This window comes from Hakea prostrata, chromosome 10 (genome assembly GCF_041222555.1).
Source record: "Hakea prostrata isolate BN-2017 chromosome 10, UWA_Hpros_2, whole genome shotgun sequence".
In the NCBI taxonomy this organism is placed as follows: domain Eukaryota; kingdom Viridiplantae; phylum Streptophyta; class Magnoliopsida; order Proteales; family Proteaceae; genus Hakea; species Hakea prostrata.
Genome location: NC_142609.1, coordinates 43,066,295 through 43,083,085, shown reverse-complemented (window position 1 = coordinate 43,083,085; position 16,791 = coordinate 43,066,295). Strand labels below are relative to the sequence as shown.

Here is a 16,791-nt window from a genome sequence, read left to right as displayed (position 1 = left end):
GCATTTTATTTTGGCAAAGGTGTAAAACATAGGTCCTTACTATATAGAAACCAAATAACCAGCTCCTTATTGTGCGATATGAGACTAAGGTTCTAGTCACAGAAATCATAAGATAAAACAACGTAAATAAAACATATATTAATATTAAAATTATATATATATATATATATATATATATATATATATATATATATATATATAAGTTTTAAACATTTTCAACACCAACTCCGACCTAACCCTAATCACAAAATAGTAAAACAATACATATATCAACGAAAATCAAAAAAATAATAAAACAATACATAATTCCATGTTGCCTTACATTTACCAAACTAATCTTCAAGAAGGAGCCAAGCTACACAAGAATTGAACCTGGCCAGAACACTCATACCTGACCCAGCATTTACCCTACTCAGAGCCAGCCTAGCTAAGTGTAATCCTAGATACATGCCCTTAGATCAGAGTCTTAGATCAACATCCATCTTCCCAAGAAAAAAATGAGCCGAGAAGGGATTTAGAATAAATAAAAATGATTAATGTTCATATATCTCAATTAATTTGATATTTACATCCTAACATGAATACAACAATTACAAGCCCTTAAGGAGCATCTTTCTCTAACATTCACTGTCTAAGCTCCAAACCAAACATCACCTAAAATGATTTCTAACATATTTACAGACAAAACAATTAATGCATGAACAAAGTGATGTACAGCTAGCTAAGTATAGTATACTAGAATATTTATTAGCACTATTACATTCTTGTTTCTATATATCACTAACCATTGATCCAGTCAATCTAGAGATGAAAAGCAAAACTGTTATAATCTTCGAACTCCATCTCCTCCAAACTTGAAGCTTCTTCATTCCCAAAGTTGTTATCTGCCAAACCCATATCCAGTAGAAACCCATACTGATCATGATCATCATCTCTTGTTCTAGAGTGAATCTCCAAGTTGGGTTTCTTGTTGTGTTCTTCTGGAGAAATATTGGCATTGAAGACTGATAAATTTAGCAAATTGTGTTCTTGATGATCATGATGATGTAGGAGTTGAGGTAATGAGTTGATGATTTGTTGGGATCCAGAAAGACAAAGGTGGCTGATATATCATAGTGGGAGATGAAGATAAATTAGAAAGAGAAGGTACTGTTGATGTTTCAAATTCAGTAGCTATTTGGCTAGGGTCCTCCCTGAGCTCCGGTCCCTTGCCTTTGTGAAAGACTCTGCAAAGCACCCAGTCTTCCTGCATGCAATGAATGAAACCAACCACAAACATATTAGGACAGTTTTACTTAAGTTATAGTTGAGATTTCGATATCGGGTAGCAATCTATATCAGTATCGCTAACCATTGACACTAGTATTCTCGAGTTGGGATCTTTTACCGCAATGGTAGAGGACTACGCTCCCTTCCGACCCTTCCACCATATATTTAGTGGGAGAATCCATATTTGGGCACAATCCCCTACCCTTGTGGGTAAAGAGTCCGAACTCGGTCTTCTCTTCCCAAACACTTCTATATAATAGTAAAAATGCACTGAGAATGTATCTAGGGCAACAATATGAATGAGATTTTTGTTTTACAAAACCAATTAAAGCACGTGACTAATTCAACAGTCATCATCTAGGGCGGATGTCGGTTGATATATTAGTCATTTCAAGTCATGCACAGTTTCTCTTAACCTTTGATGATGAAGATGGGATATCCTCATCCACAATAAGGGTATTTTGGACTTCGTAATAATAGAGTCCTACCATCTTATCATATATGGTTAAATCACCAGGAACATTTTCACCTAGCCTATGTTTTGGTAGCTAAGAAAAGAAAAGAAAATTTTACATAAGACAAAAAAATAATAATGATACAATAATTGTCTAATATGTGTCTTTGAAACTTTTTTTTTTTCTTTTTTTTTCTTTTCTTAGTTACCAAAGGCAGCCAGAGTGGGGGAAAAAAACAATTCTCAACTATTAATTACTAAATCTGATTTTAGCTAAGCCCGGCCCAAGGCCCAACCCATTGGTCAGCTTAGTCAGGCCTATCTGGTCGCTCCATCCTTTCCCTTGCATCGTGGCCATTCGAATAGAATAGATGGTCAGGCCTGCACATGGCAGCCATGGGCTTACTTGGGCTTACACAAATTAGTGCTAATGGGCTTTAAAGGCTCTACTGCACCATTTGCAGCTGAAAGGGCTTTAACTGGGCTATAATTGGACCCACTTGGCCCTAAAATCATGGTTATTCTTTAGGATTCTCGTTTCAAAAACAGAAGAAGAAGAAGAAGAAGAGAATCCTGGGTTTCTTGCAGTGCAGTTTCAGTATTTGGTTGCTTTGTGCATATGAAAGATTAAGAGTTTGGGGTGATAAGCAGACCTTCGGAGGCATATATGGGTTCTGTTGAAGACGAAACTCGTGCATGATCCAACCAGTCTTGATTCCATTTGGAGCTCTGTTACGATAGAAAACCAATGTCTTCCTCATCCCCACAATTGCATGCGAGTTGGGTTCGTATATTGGACGATCTTTCCCTGTAGCTTTCCAGTATCCAGACACTGTTGCCCTGTTGGTTCTCAGACCCGAGGCATATTTCCTGTCCCGGAAACTGAAGAAGTACCATTCATTAGCTCCCAACTTGGCCACATCTGTAACAAAGACACAGTATTATTAGTGCAAATGAGAGAGAGAGTTCTGAACAGTAGTAGATTTGTAGAACATTTTAAAGTTTTCCTGTTCATGGGTATGAATTAAAAAGAGAGAGAGAGAGAGAGAGAGAGTTCTGGACAGTAGTAGATTTGTAGAACATTTTAAAGTTTTCCTGTTCATGGGTATGAATTAAAGAGAGAGAGAGAGAGAGAGTTCTGGACAGCAGTAGATTTGTAGAACATTTTAAAGTTTTCCTGTTCATGGGTATGAATTAAAGAGAGAGAGAGAGAGAGAGAGAGAGAGAGTTCTGAACAGTAGTAGATTTGTAGAACATTTTAAAGTTCTCCTGTTCTTGGGTATGAATTAAATAATTGAAAGTGAAGGTTAAAGTTGATAGCAGGTGATCAAGGAAGCTCAATGGTACTTAAGGCTGCTACTACCACTGCTGCTTGAATTCAGCTTTAAAAGAAAATTTCTGGCTTTCTTTTTCATGGTTTGATTCTTGGATGTGTGTTTTGGAGGTGGAGGAATATTAGTTAGGGTTAGACTTTCAGTATCATGATGGAGAAACTTAAAAGAAGATTGAACCTTTGCACCAAATACTCAGAAAAACAGAAAATAAGTGAAAAAAATGGCAATTGAAGTGAAAATACAAAAGATTCTTTATATAAAGAATCTTACCTAAAAATTACCTTAAAAGGAAAGATATATGTGGGGTTGATGAGATGGTAGGAGAGAATATTCTCAGTAGCAGTTAAATATTTCTGAAAAATCAACTTTTCTGATATGAAGATGACACAACAACAAGAGCTTCTATTGATTACTTCTTACCTTCCCATAATTTTGAAGGGAGGTGATGCAGCTTTGTTTCTGTAAACTATACTGTTGGAGTTGGAAAGGTTTCAGAATCTCTCTTTCTCTCTCTATTCAAGAAAATGTTGGGATTTGGACTATTAAGTTAAAAGGGGAAATTCCATCTCATTATAAAGAAACTATTGGAGTACATTTTAAATATTCAGTTATCATTGATATAAATTTTTGGGGTTTACTGTAAATTATCAATATGGGTGACTCACAGATTGATCTTTTCAATGACATCAAAGAAAATTAAATAAAAAGAGTTCAATTTGTTTGTATTTTAATTAGTATTATAATTTTAAAAATAAAGGATGATACTAATGGGTGTGAAGAAGAGAGTTCAATTTGTTTGCATTTTAATTAGTATTATATATTCTTCTTCTTCTTTTAAAAAAAAAAATCTATGTAGGGCAAAGCACAAGAGATATTTATTGTTCATAATCTCATCCTTATATATGACTATCATTTTTGTAAAAAGGTTTTTAGAAAAGTATACATCAGTGATTGCTCTTAATCAAACATAATAATAATATAAAAGCTCGTCGTAATAAGAATCCAACAATCAATCCCTAATACAAAATTATAAACTTCCAATTAATATAAAGAAAAAGTCTAATACATTGTAGATCTTGTATAAGACAAAATCAATCATCTTCTGACTTCATCGATATATTCATGATTAGATATTGTTACACGTCTAGGAAGCAATAAAAAGGAAAGTGACTTATTAATTATGTAAACCCTAAGTACGTATCTTAAGGGATAAGTATCTCTGTATCTAACAAAAAGATACTTTTAACCCGTTTTTATTGGTGATGAAAACCTTTAAAGTCCAATACGTCAAGGACCATATATACTACAAAGCCAATATATAATCTTTTGACTTCATCTACATGATTCACGATTAAGATAGTCTTACACGTCTAATAAATAATTAAAAGAAAAACGACTTCTTAACCACGTGAATCTTAGGTATACGTATCTTAATGTATCAAATCCGTAGCTTTATAGATAATTAATAGCTACTTTTCTACTCATTTAAGTTCAATAAATCAATCTTCTCATACACTAAGAAATCAATAGTCTTTTTACTTTATACACATGATAATATTATATAATACATCTAATACTATTGGGTATTCATTATAAATGGCTCTACTAATTCCGTATTGACTGGGTATTTCTACGTATTCTAGTTGGATTTACTTAGAATCTTAAGGATAGTATAGGGAATCATAAAGGAAAGGGGGGAGAAGAGGTCATAATCCTCCATTAAAACAAAAAGCAGAGATAAAGATATTTTTGTATCCTTCCGTGAGACAGTTCTTGTCTCCTTTTCTACGTATACCACTATTTTAATCTCAATTTGGAATCAGAGAAAGCTTGGGCTGTAAACCCTTCTAGCTCTTGTCCTTCTCTAATCACTTGCTTAATTACCTCCTAATTAAACCGCCAACTTAGCTATGGTAGGAAAGACAAGAACTATCTGCATAAAATGATGAATAACTTCTCAAGGAATTGCATCTGGTTTCTATCAGAGAAATTAAATCATCATTACTCCACAGAGATAAGCTTGTCAACAGTAATAAACAAATTAATATGAACTCAGAAGAGTTTGTATCTGGTAATGGTAAACCCAGAAAGGCAGAAACCAGAATGAGGTTTGGTATTGAAAAACTTATGCAGGAGAAAGGGAGAAACCAAATGGAAACTGAAAAGATTGAATGCCAAAATATTATTTCATACATTAGAGGGGGAGAGGTATTTGCTGAGACACAAGGAGAGAAAGAGAGAGAGGTATTTACTGTCAAACATAGAGAACTGAGAGAGAGAGAGAGAGAGAGAGAGAGAGAGAGAGAGAGATTGATGGAGGTATTTACTGTATCCAGAAGAAAGACAAATGGACCTACTTCTCTCCCCACGCAGTGGTTAGTCTGTCCTGATGCACAAAAGTACATCTTTCCTCTCTCTTTCTCTCTCACATAGACACCCACCCACCACCTGAACATGCAATCTTTCTTTTTTGTGCACAAATGATGGTGTTTCCAGATTCCTAATCTGACATGATAGAGAAATGGATAACTGAGAGATTGCCTTGCCTTGGGTAATCCAAATTTGCATGATTTGGGGGGACGGGGGAGGGGGTGGGGTGGGGAAGGAGAGAGAGAGAGAGAGAGAGAGAGAGAGAGAGAGAGAGAGAGAGAGAACAAGATAGATAGAGATCAGTGGAGTGTGACTACTAACCTGGTAGCTGCCATGGTTCACAAGTATGCAAATCAACTTCTACCATGGTTCCCTTGGAAACTCCTTCATTAGCAATCTTCTTGTATAGATAGTGGCAAACCAACTCCTGATCACTAGGGTAGAATCTGAAACCTGCAGGTAGTGTTGCTTCAATGTCCCTTAAACTCATCTTTTCTGTTTTGGACAGAAACAAGGACCAGAGAAGAAGACTGGGTTTTGAATTCAAATGCCAAAAGTGCAGATTCACTATATAATCTAACTGAACCTCGTAAGTCCTCTGTTGGGTTTCTGGAATTTGTTATATAGATCATGAAAAGGTCTTATTTGGATAAGCCAGCCATATGCCTTCTTGCAGGTCATGAAGAGTCCCCTGCAAGATCTATCTGCTTACGCTTGCCAATTATATATTAAAATAAGAGGGTTTAAGAAGAACCATTGGCACAAGTAATCAAAAACCAATCTCTTAAACACTTAAGAGGCTGCTGAGAGGCGGTTTTTAAGACATTTGTATAACCTTAATTAAGCGCAAACCCAGGAGTTAACTTGGACATAACGTCCAAAATGCAAAAACCCCACTTTCTTGTCATTGTTTTATGATTAATATAGCTTTGTAAAACAAGCTAGAGACATGGGTAGCTTTCATATTAGGTTTTAATTAGCTCCAACTTCATTTTATAAATTTATCAGATCAAACGGTTTGGATTCTGATCTGAGCAAGATCTTGACCATGCCCCACTTAAGAGTTCCTGACAAGATCATATTAAGATATATGATATTGCCATATGTCATATTAAGACAGATCAGTGTATAGCTTTTGAGGAAAATGGGAAAAATGATAATAATAATAATTTCATTATAGATTACTTGTGGAGCAAGAGTTCATTGAATGTATGTGGACCAACCCTAAATAAGCTAGTCATTCCAAAAGAAATAATTTAATTACAAAATAATTAATTATACGAGGGGGTATAATGATCTTAAGTACAATGTTCACAACTCATTAAGAATCAAAGCAAATGGAAAATTAAAATAAGAGAAAATTTGTGTCAATAATGGCTTCTAACCCTACCCAACCCTTAAAAAAAATAGAAAATAAAAATAAAAAAACTAATGGCTAGATCATATATATATTATAGCTCATAAATCATAATACAAAATTGTTTTGATGAGATTTCACATGCACAAAATGTGCTGCAACTTCCAATGAGGACAGAAGATATGGGTCCATCACAAACATCTTTATGGATGTTTGGTTGATTTATGAACTCTATTTCTTTTTTAATTTCATGAAAAGAATACAAAAATTATAATAAGAACAAATTGAAAAAGAGCCCAAATCATGAAGAGAGAGAATCAAATTATTTATGGCAAGTGAGAAATAAATTAGAGAGTAACAGTTGTCACTTTGTGAATTAATAAGATGAAAATTGGAAACACAGTCGAAAGTATAGATAAACTAAATGAAATGTGAGGGCCCTTATGAGTTTGGTACATAAAAAGTTGAAATAATGGAGCTCGAGCTCCATTTTCACCTGAGAATGATAGAAAAATTTATTATAAGATTTCAAACATTCCTTGGCCTCTATTTTAAAGTTCAATACGGGTTTCATACCTTTCATTCTTACGAGCAAGGTTTAAAATATCGGTATTAAGTGTTGTCTTAGTTAAGTGATTTTAAGAGATGTATCGTCTTGTATTGCTTGTATCGAGTATTTGTATCATACGGGCCAATCCATTTTAGTGCAATCTAATATGTGTCTTGAAAAAATAAAAAGAAGAAAAAGAAAGACTATCAATATGTATATTATCAGTTGTACCCAATATGAATACATATTGGTTAGTATCATGAGATAGTATAAACCTTACAGCCCTTGAAAAGTTTTTAGAGCCCGTTTGGCTATTTGAACCTAGAGAATTCAAATCATTGGATTCATGAATCGAAGATTTATACCTATTTGGTTATAAAACATCCTTGGATTCATGAAATCCAGCGATTTCACTTTTCTGCTTAAAAACGTGAATTAATCCATTCTTGGGTATTGGGTGACATCCAAAGATTCCACTATAAGTATAAAATTGATGACATTTACGAATTCACACAGAATAACCCAACGGAACTCTATGAACTTCAATAGATTTGAAGCTAACCAAACAATTATTTTTTTTTTTTACCATGAATCCGTAGATTTGAAATTCCATTTCATTTCAGATCCTTGGATTCATGTAACCATACAAGCCCTTAGCTCATCAAATTTGTTTCACTCGGTTAGTCAAGAGAAATGAAATTTGGATTGAGGCCATTTTAGTATAATATAAGGAGAAAGTTCTCAAAGGAAGCAACATAGAGGAGTAAACAAATGAACTGCAAGCAATAGAGAGCAATGAGATAATTTCATGTGAAGAGAAGAGGATAGACAAAAAAAGTTGATAGCGAACCCAATGAACCTATCCTACACTCAACAACTTACCCTTTTCCAACATAAATTTTGAGAGAAGGTTCAAACACTGTCAACACAGGAAAGAGATTGCATGTATGCACCACTAAGCTACTTGAAAAAGGAAGGAATAAGTCCTTACCATTCCCAAACTTTCAAACTAAATAAATTGAAAACACATAGAAAATAATCCACATAGAAATAGTTGGTGAGTCTTCTTTTCCCCTTATACACCATGCCTCTATCTCCCTCCTCCTCTCCCGTGCAAGAACCATCCTCTCACCTTTGGTTATACCGAAAGTGGCCTATGAGCGATGGATGTTTTCTCTTCAACAAAGAGTACATTTCTAGACAAGTAACGAGCTCGACTTTAGTGCTGCGCAATTAATAATGCTGAGAACGGTCGAGATAGAGCGTCAAGTTTCTTAAAAGTGTGAAATTATACTTTTCCAAAATGGATAATCGAGATCTCGATCTCGACCGTTCACTGCAAGAGCTTACGTGACACCCAAGCAATTTCAGACAAGTAAAACACATAAAATTAGAAGACAGTTAGGCACGCCGTCAGTTTTCAATGAACTAGCAATTAACATGAACAAATCAAAGATTGAACATAGAAAGATAAAAGAGTCTTCTTGTAACCATGCATGAATTAGAGAGTAAACATTGAGTTCTTTGTGCCCCAAATTAGAAAGAATTCCAATAATTGAATAACATTATTGTTAATTCTAGGGTTAGGGTTTCCCAAAAGAGAATGTTTATTTTGTTAGGTAGTAGATGTTGTATAAAGAGTCACGTCTTTAGACTCATCTTTCTCATCATTTTAAAGTGTTTGATTTTTTTTTTAATATCTAATCCACTCCCATAAGTCACGGGCTCTTCTTCTGCAACTCATTCTTTCCCCCGCAGCCCTCATTTCAATTTCTTTTTTTTTAGGGTTTGAGAGATGGGGTTGGTGGTCAATATGAGTTAGGTCAAATTTTTTTTCTTGCAAAATTTCTTGTCATTTAAACTAAAATTCCACTACATAGTACATGGAATTACACAAACTGAGTCTTTCACGAAACCATTTTCCCTTTTTCTTTTGTTTAATAAGATTATTAGGCTGCTGGTTTGATTTGATTTAGTTCAATTTTATTGGATTAGATCATAATTATATATATATATATATATATATATATATATATATATATATTTGAACATCTCTTTTAAAGTTTTTGCATTTATTAATATCCAAAAGACGAAAAATCACCAAACCCACAACTCCATTTTTTGAGTTAAACCGATCGTGAAATTTTATCTTAAACGAAGGCATTGTGAAGGAGAGAACCCGAGAGGTGAAGAAGCACATCTATAAATGGGTTTTTCTAGTTCACTCGAAGCAGTCAGTGAAAAAATTTTCTACAAATAAATTCACACTACAGTATTAATCCTCCTTGCTTACATGTAAAATTTCAATCTAATAGAATCTCTCTATAAATTAAAAAGAAAAATATATATATTATACATCACAATAAATAAGAAACTATTGTTGAATTGTATTCTAAAATTTTGATAATCTATACCATTGTCTTGAATTTTAACTGTAAGAACTGAGATCCCTTTTCAAGGGGCCACTTTGAAAAGCTTTTCAAAAAAAAAAAGCCAATGTCTTCCAAGATGGTAATTTGGGCTCCACTAATGATCACTAAAACATTAATTGATAGCATAAATTCAGGTAATTTAGTTAATATTCTGAGATGATACCATGTCCAACAAAGCACAGACATTTTTAACTGAAAATCAGCTAAACTTTAAGATGTTAAAGCTTTTAACAAGAAAATAAAGCTGGAATGAGATTTTTCAAAACCATTATAGTGATTTTTTCAATGTTAATGTCAAAAAGCTTCATCTTGTGAATCGTCTTTTCAATTACACTTTATAGATATATCTTTTCCCCTTTAGAATATTAGAGTTATTTATTGTGTATATGTACAGTAGTTCTTTGTTATTTATGATTATTATTTGTGTTATGTAAGATGAGAATTCTTGTATTCGACTTCGAAAATAGACCTACACCAACAAAATTTCGTGAGTGACTCATGACCTGATTCGTGTGATATGTGATCGAAGCAACCTCGGAGCCTATCACTAATCTCCTTCTTGGATGGGGTGCGGGGACATAGCCCTATGGTACAATATGACCCAACCAGATAGGTCGACTTGTTATCCGATTAAAACTCTATAAATATTGTTGATACGAAATCCTGCTCGTCCTTCCCTGTCACGTCTCTGCAAAACACGTGCTCGACCTTAGAGAATCGAGGTACTTCTCCGACGAGCAAGTCAGTACCAATGAGATATGATCACAACTACTCAATAGAGAACTCAAGTAATTGATTACACAAAATATGAATACTTACTTCCTTATGCCTACTTAAAGTGCTTATATAGTGTTATATATCAAAGTTAGACTCGGAATATAACTCTAAGAAGAATTGTATTAGGAATATAACTATTGGAAGAGTTATTTACTTGGTACATCTTTCAAGAGGATTGTCATACCGTAGAATTCTACTTTGATCAGGCTCCTTCAGTCACATGGTCGGACCTACCAATAACAATATGGTCGAGACAAATGCATTAAACCAATTGGTCTAACCGGTCATGGCAAAATGACTATTTTAGTCATTAACAAATATGTATTATATGTTCTCTTATTAGATGATTGTGAAATTTGGCATTTTCTTCCTAAGGGCCTATTTGTGTATATGAATCCAGGGATTTGAAATGAAATGAAATTTCAAATCCATAGATTTCAAGTCTACAGATTCATGATTCAAAAAATTAACTGTTTGATTAGCCTCAAATCTATCGAAGTTCATAAAGTTCCGTTGGGTTACTCTGCGTGAATCCGCAAATTTCATCAATTTTATACTTATGAGTGGAATCCACCCACTACCCAAGAATGGCTTAATTCATGTTATTAGGCAAAAAGTAAAATCCCTAGATTTCATGAATCCAATGATGTTTTACAACCACACAAGTATAAATCTCCGATTCATGAATCCAGGAATTTGAAGTCTCTAGATTCAGATAACCAAATAAGCCCTAAGGTTTTTGATGAGAGATTTTCATTGTAATCTTCTTTTTAGATAGTAAAAGTTCTCCTTTTTTGCTCCATTGACATAGTACATCACGTTGGTGTGTGAGCCACGTTAAGTCTCCATATTCCTTCGATTTATTTTTATTTTTGTTTTTGATTTCTTAATGTTCGATCTAATCATTTGTAATTTAAAATAAACAAGATGATAATCTTTTAAACAAATATGATTATTTGTAGGTGATGACTAATAAAGGAGTTTGTGAAATCTGGCCTGGAGGTTGAGATCTCACTTACTGCCCAGACAACCACAAAAGAGAAATAAAGGGAAAAAGAGAAGGAATCTTGGAAATCTCCCAATCAAGATTGACATCTAGAAACACTGGAATAATAATATTATTTTGTAAACCATGCATGCAAATTGCTGCTTTGAACTTTATTACAACTATGATGTCACAGCTAGTGTAGTAGATATTCTATCTTTGTCCATAATTGCACCAAAGCCGCAAATTACATCTCTAATCTTAATTAATTATAACTACAAGTCCAGCATCTTTCTATATAATAAGCTTTATTGAGATAAGACTTGAGATATATGATTTCTTTTGATTATATCCATGCACTACAAATACAAAAGAGCTAGCTAGGTTTAATGATTAATGTCTGAGACCCCATCAATCAGTTGATCATGATCATTGCCTATCTCATCATTTCCAAGTATAAATTTTTATCACCTAGCAGTAAAGTTTCAGATGAGCCAGTTCTCTGGAAAAGCTAGAGTTCTAGAAATAATCCATTATTGAGTCTGATGATGATGCTTGTTCATGGTCTTTTGAATTGATTTGAATTTTTTTTTTCACTAGATGGTTAAGCCACTTGTTTTTCCTTTGCTAGATTACAGGAAATTAAAAACCCCATTTAGGTCATTAATTATGATTATATATATACCAGAAAGTAAAGACTTTGAATTAGCATGGTGTCACACACAGATTTATTGCATTCCAAAAATGAAGATAGGACTTATCATGGACTAATTAAGATAGATTTCTTGTTGTTATCAATAATAAAATACAAGATAAAATTATTAAGATAGCATTTTCATCTTTGCAAAAAAAAACAATGGGAACCAACGGGAGTTGGTCCAAGTGGTAAAACTTAAGTATCATGTTTCATCCGAAACCTTGTGCATGCAAAAAAAGCTGGGAGGGACTCACCCACCACAGCCCGATGTGCAACTCGGGTCAAACACCGGATTAGTCAGGGCAAAGCCTTGAAAACCGGGGTTGGCAACCCAAAAAAAAACAATGGGAGAAGTTAACTATAACACGATTACAACTGGCACCCCAAAATAGAGGTTTTAAAGCACTGGCACCTCACTTTCTATTTGAAAAACACATAGGTCATATTCTATTAGAATGGTTAATTATATTATTACAAAGACTATTATATCTTTCTAAGAAATCTTATTCTCATTTATCCAAAAAAAAAAGACATTCTTCCCCCTATGAAGGTTATTTGATGAAGATATTGTTGTTGGATTTTTTTTTTTTCCTCATAGATTTTGATAAGGGCAATTTTTAAATTAAAGAAAAAATAAACAGTGGATTAACTGATTCACTAATAAAATGAACTAACATGTTTAATGAATTAAGGTATCTGTGTTTTTCAAACATGAAGTAGGGTGTTAGTGCTTTAAAGCTTCCTTTGAGGTACCAGTACAATTTACTCTTACATTTTTAATCAAAGATTACATTTTCTAGCGTTACTCTTTCGTTAATTTAGTAGTTAGTGTCAAATCTTAAAACCGACATTTTAAGCATCTTCTTGTTAAGAGAATAGTAGATGCAAGAAGGGAATGTTGTCGATCTAAATGTCAAACATGTGTTAGAATCTGAAAGATTTAGTTGGTATAACTTGACAAGATGGGAAACTGATCTCCACAAGCATTATCCGCCTGATATATATCACCAACAATTATTGGTATCATTATGAGCTTAAAAAAAAAAAAAAAAAAAACTCACAAGCTCTCTTAATGCTAATCATATGATTTGGGTAAGACCCCACAGTTGATCAACAAAGCAAATAAAATGCAGGTTGAGAAGTTGTGTGGAAGTAGCTAATCCATTCCTTCTCTTGGCAATGCGAGTTTCAAGCATTGCTGAAATGGAATTCAGTGAAGGTAGAAGCTCTCCAGGAATAGATACAAAGAGAATTTTTTTTTCTTTCACCAAACGTTTAGCTAGCTCATTCTGATTGATCTGTTTCAAGTCCTTTTCTCAATAATGGAGATCATAAAGTAATGATAGTATCTGCAGTACTTGTAATAAGAAATTGAACAAATGGGTTTTTCAGAAGAACAGTGCTGATGAAACTTCACTTGATTTCTGTAACTGATGAACCACACTTGAAATAATTCACAGAGCATAATGAACAAGTTGCCACGTAAAGGAGTTAAGAACAAGAGTCCAAAAGAATGACTTGTCACGTATAGAACAATATACTTAGATTTCAACATCATTCGTCAGAGAAACCTGTTCTAAAAAGCTAAAGTTGTGGTGGGTCAATGATATTGCTTAAGTGAATTGAAAACAAAGAAATGATGATCATCACTGGATCTTCATAACAACACTGGCTGGTCACCTGTTAGGGGTCTATTCTTCCTTTTCAAAGAAAGAAAAGAAGGTTCATGTCTAAAACAGTAGCTCATCAAGTGATTTTATCTTTCTCTAGAAACATTACTGATTGATCAGTTTCTAATTAGTCTATTTTCTGGAGTAAAGAGAACAGTGTTGAAGAGGAAAAATCAAATACAAGCTACAGCATTCATTCAATTACCAGTAGGGCCACAATGTTTTGCATTTCATCATTGAGTTTGATTTTTTTTGCTTTCTTTACACCCTTCCATCACAAATTTAAGAAGAAGCCCACCTTTGAGTATAAAAGTTAGATCAAAACTGAACCCTTCTTTTACATTAAAGGGAGCATAATCCTCCACTCGCGAGGCTAGAAAATCCCAACTCTGTCATTTGGATAAACCGCGTAGTCATTATGAAGTAAACCCAAGTGCTAGAGTGTGGATCATCTCCCTTGATGGCTTTACAATCACAAACTATGTGGGACCTACAAATAAAAAATAATAAAACATTTTTTTTAAAAACCCATCACCCTAATCCAGATTCCCGCTGTAATTTGTGATCAATAACCGTTGAGAGAAATGATCCGGACTCCAAGTGCTACATGGGTATTTCAGCAGAAAGTTCTATATGGGTATCTCAATAAATTACTTATTATTATATGTAGTAAGAAATGCTCTTTCTTTGTAAGTAATGAAATGGGAGAGGAGGAGAACTATACCTAATCTCCAATGATAGTAAAACAGATCTCAGGTCGCTTGAATACAAGCAATCTAATTGTATCTGTTTTTTTTTTTTCTTCTTCCATCATCATCATCATCATCTTCATCTTGTTATTATTAAACTCCTGAAAGATTTCTCTAGTCTCAGAGGGATCTGACTCGAATATTCTCTCTTCAAATGGGTTTGAGAGAAGCTATATTCTTAGTTTATATCATCTCTTTGGAAGTTAGTGTAATTAGTATAATATTTTGCAAGAGAGAGAGAGAGAAAGAGAGATCAGTTGCAGATTTCTTGGTAGTTAAGCAGTTGGAAGTTGGTGTAGGGAAAACTGAAAAAATATTTTGAAAACTCCCAGTTGCTCCTCTCAAGATTAGACACGGATAGGCTGATAACAGCAATAAACCACCAATCTTTCAACTACATGAACTGGTCAAGTGGTTGTTTAACACTGAAAACTACATCTCTGGTCAGTGGTCCAATCTTGGCCCTTTCTAGGGGGAAAAGAAATAAATAAATTAAGATTTTGAAAACAAAAGCGAAGACAAGATAGAAGCTGTCTATGTTATCCTCATTGAGACTCAAAGAAAATTCTCTCTTGTGAATAACACATGAAAACGTGGCAAAACCTAATGAAGACCATTTTACTTGGTAATATTGAAAGGGGGTGATGGAAGAAAACCCAGAGAGTTTGTATTCTCTATTCGTCAGTGTAGAGGTTTGTGTTCCTTTCATATCTCACCACGATAGATTAAGAAGAGAACTCACAGAGATAAGACTCCCAGTAGATAAGAAAGAGAACCCACAAAGATAAGACTCCCAGTAGATTTCAAGATCCTGTTCGTGATGTATAATGAAAAGATGTGAAGGAAGCACAAACCTCTACCGTCGGAACTCAAAGAAAAATGCCCTGAAAAGAATTCAGCTCTTAAGTAAAGCATTATCAAAATATCTATTCCTAAAAGGAAAAATAACCGTTTAGGAGATGCGTGTGTAAGTTAGAAAGAATCTCATAAAGTCAAGAAAATTAATAAACCAATTATTCCCAATTCTGTGAGGGACCCTCAAAAAAGATATCCATAGGCATGCTTTTAGCAAAAGCAAAATCAAAATCACATCATTTCCAAAGTAAATCAGATCAATTAAGTTCTTCAGTTCATCAAAGAAAAGGAAAACATTAAAGGATGTGAAAACAGACTACCTTATAGGGCCTTTAATGCCTAAAGGTGGGCCTTCTTTTTCTCTCTCTCTTTTTCTTATTTTAAAACTTTATTTATAGGCCATATAGGCAGAGATGTTGGAACCTAAGCATTCCCCTTAGTATATAAATGACCTTGAAACTAGGAAGAATCTTTATAGAACTTTATGTGTTAGTCAAGGATATTAAAGCTTTTGATGCATAAAGACAATTTCTTGCAAATTCATCTCAAGGAACATGATTATGATTAAGATTGAAAAGGAATTCCAAGAAAAAAGTTTGGTAAAGCATTTAATATACAAAATGTTGTTTGATAGAAATACTTTTTATACAGGATCCACTTTTTTGTCAATATTTTATACAAGATCTTTATTGTACTATCAATATTCAAAAGTTTTTTGGGTATATGTTAATGAACAAATAATTTCAGAATATCACAAGGTTGTTATAACTTATAATATTGGATTTATTTAGTTTTAGTTGGGGAATTTAATTGGGCATAGTTTATAGTGGCAATGTTATGGTTCTTCGCACAATTTGAAAGGCTTGGATTTGCTTGGCACTTCTCCAAAACACAATTCTCGAAACAAATAAAAACTTAAAAAAGAAAACACTTAGAAACAAAAGCTGAAGATGAATCTGAACTAACACGCGCATCTTTCAACAATATTGTATTTGATACCATCACGACCGACATAACTGCAACACAAGAAAAGAGTCGACATCCCATCTACCAAATTAGGCAAGATAATTTACGAGTGTTACAAAGAAGATTGAAGAGCCATTTTCGTAAAGTAATTAAAGAACGGGTATCATTATCAATAGCATTTTAGATTCTCCAAATGACACTCTAATGCACTTCTACCCTTTCGCCACATTTAATTGTCATAAATGTGATCAAAAGTAAGAAATCATTGAGAAATTTTTTTGGCCCTGGTTTCACAGAAATCTTTGCTTTCTAATCAGTACTCACAT

General features: G+C 33.8%; 1 pseudogene across 1 annotated transcript; it reads right to left on the bottom strand.

The window, feature by feature from the left end:
- Window positions 1-518: 518 nt before the first annotated feature.
- LOC149003187 (NAC domain-containing protein 21/22-like) lies at window positions 519-6,076 on the bottom strand (annotated as a pseudogene). The gene is made up of 3 exons (XR_016170328.1): window positions 5,749-6,076; window positions 2,377-2,645; window positions 519-1,246 (listed from the first exon to the last, which is right to left on the bottom strand). The product of XR_016170328.1 is annotated as an NAC domain-containing protein 21/22-like (transcript).
- Window positions 6,077-16,791: the final 10,715 nt, after the last annotated feature.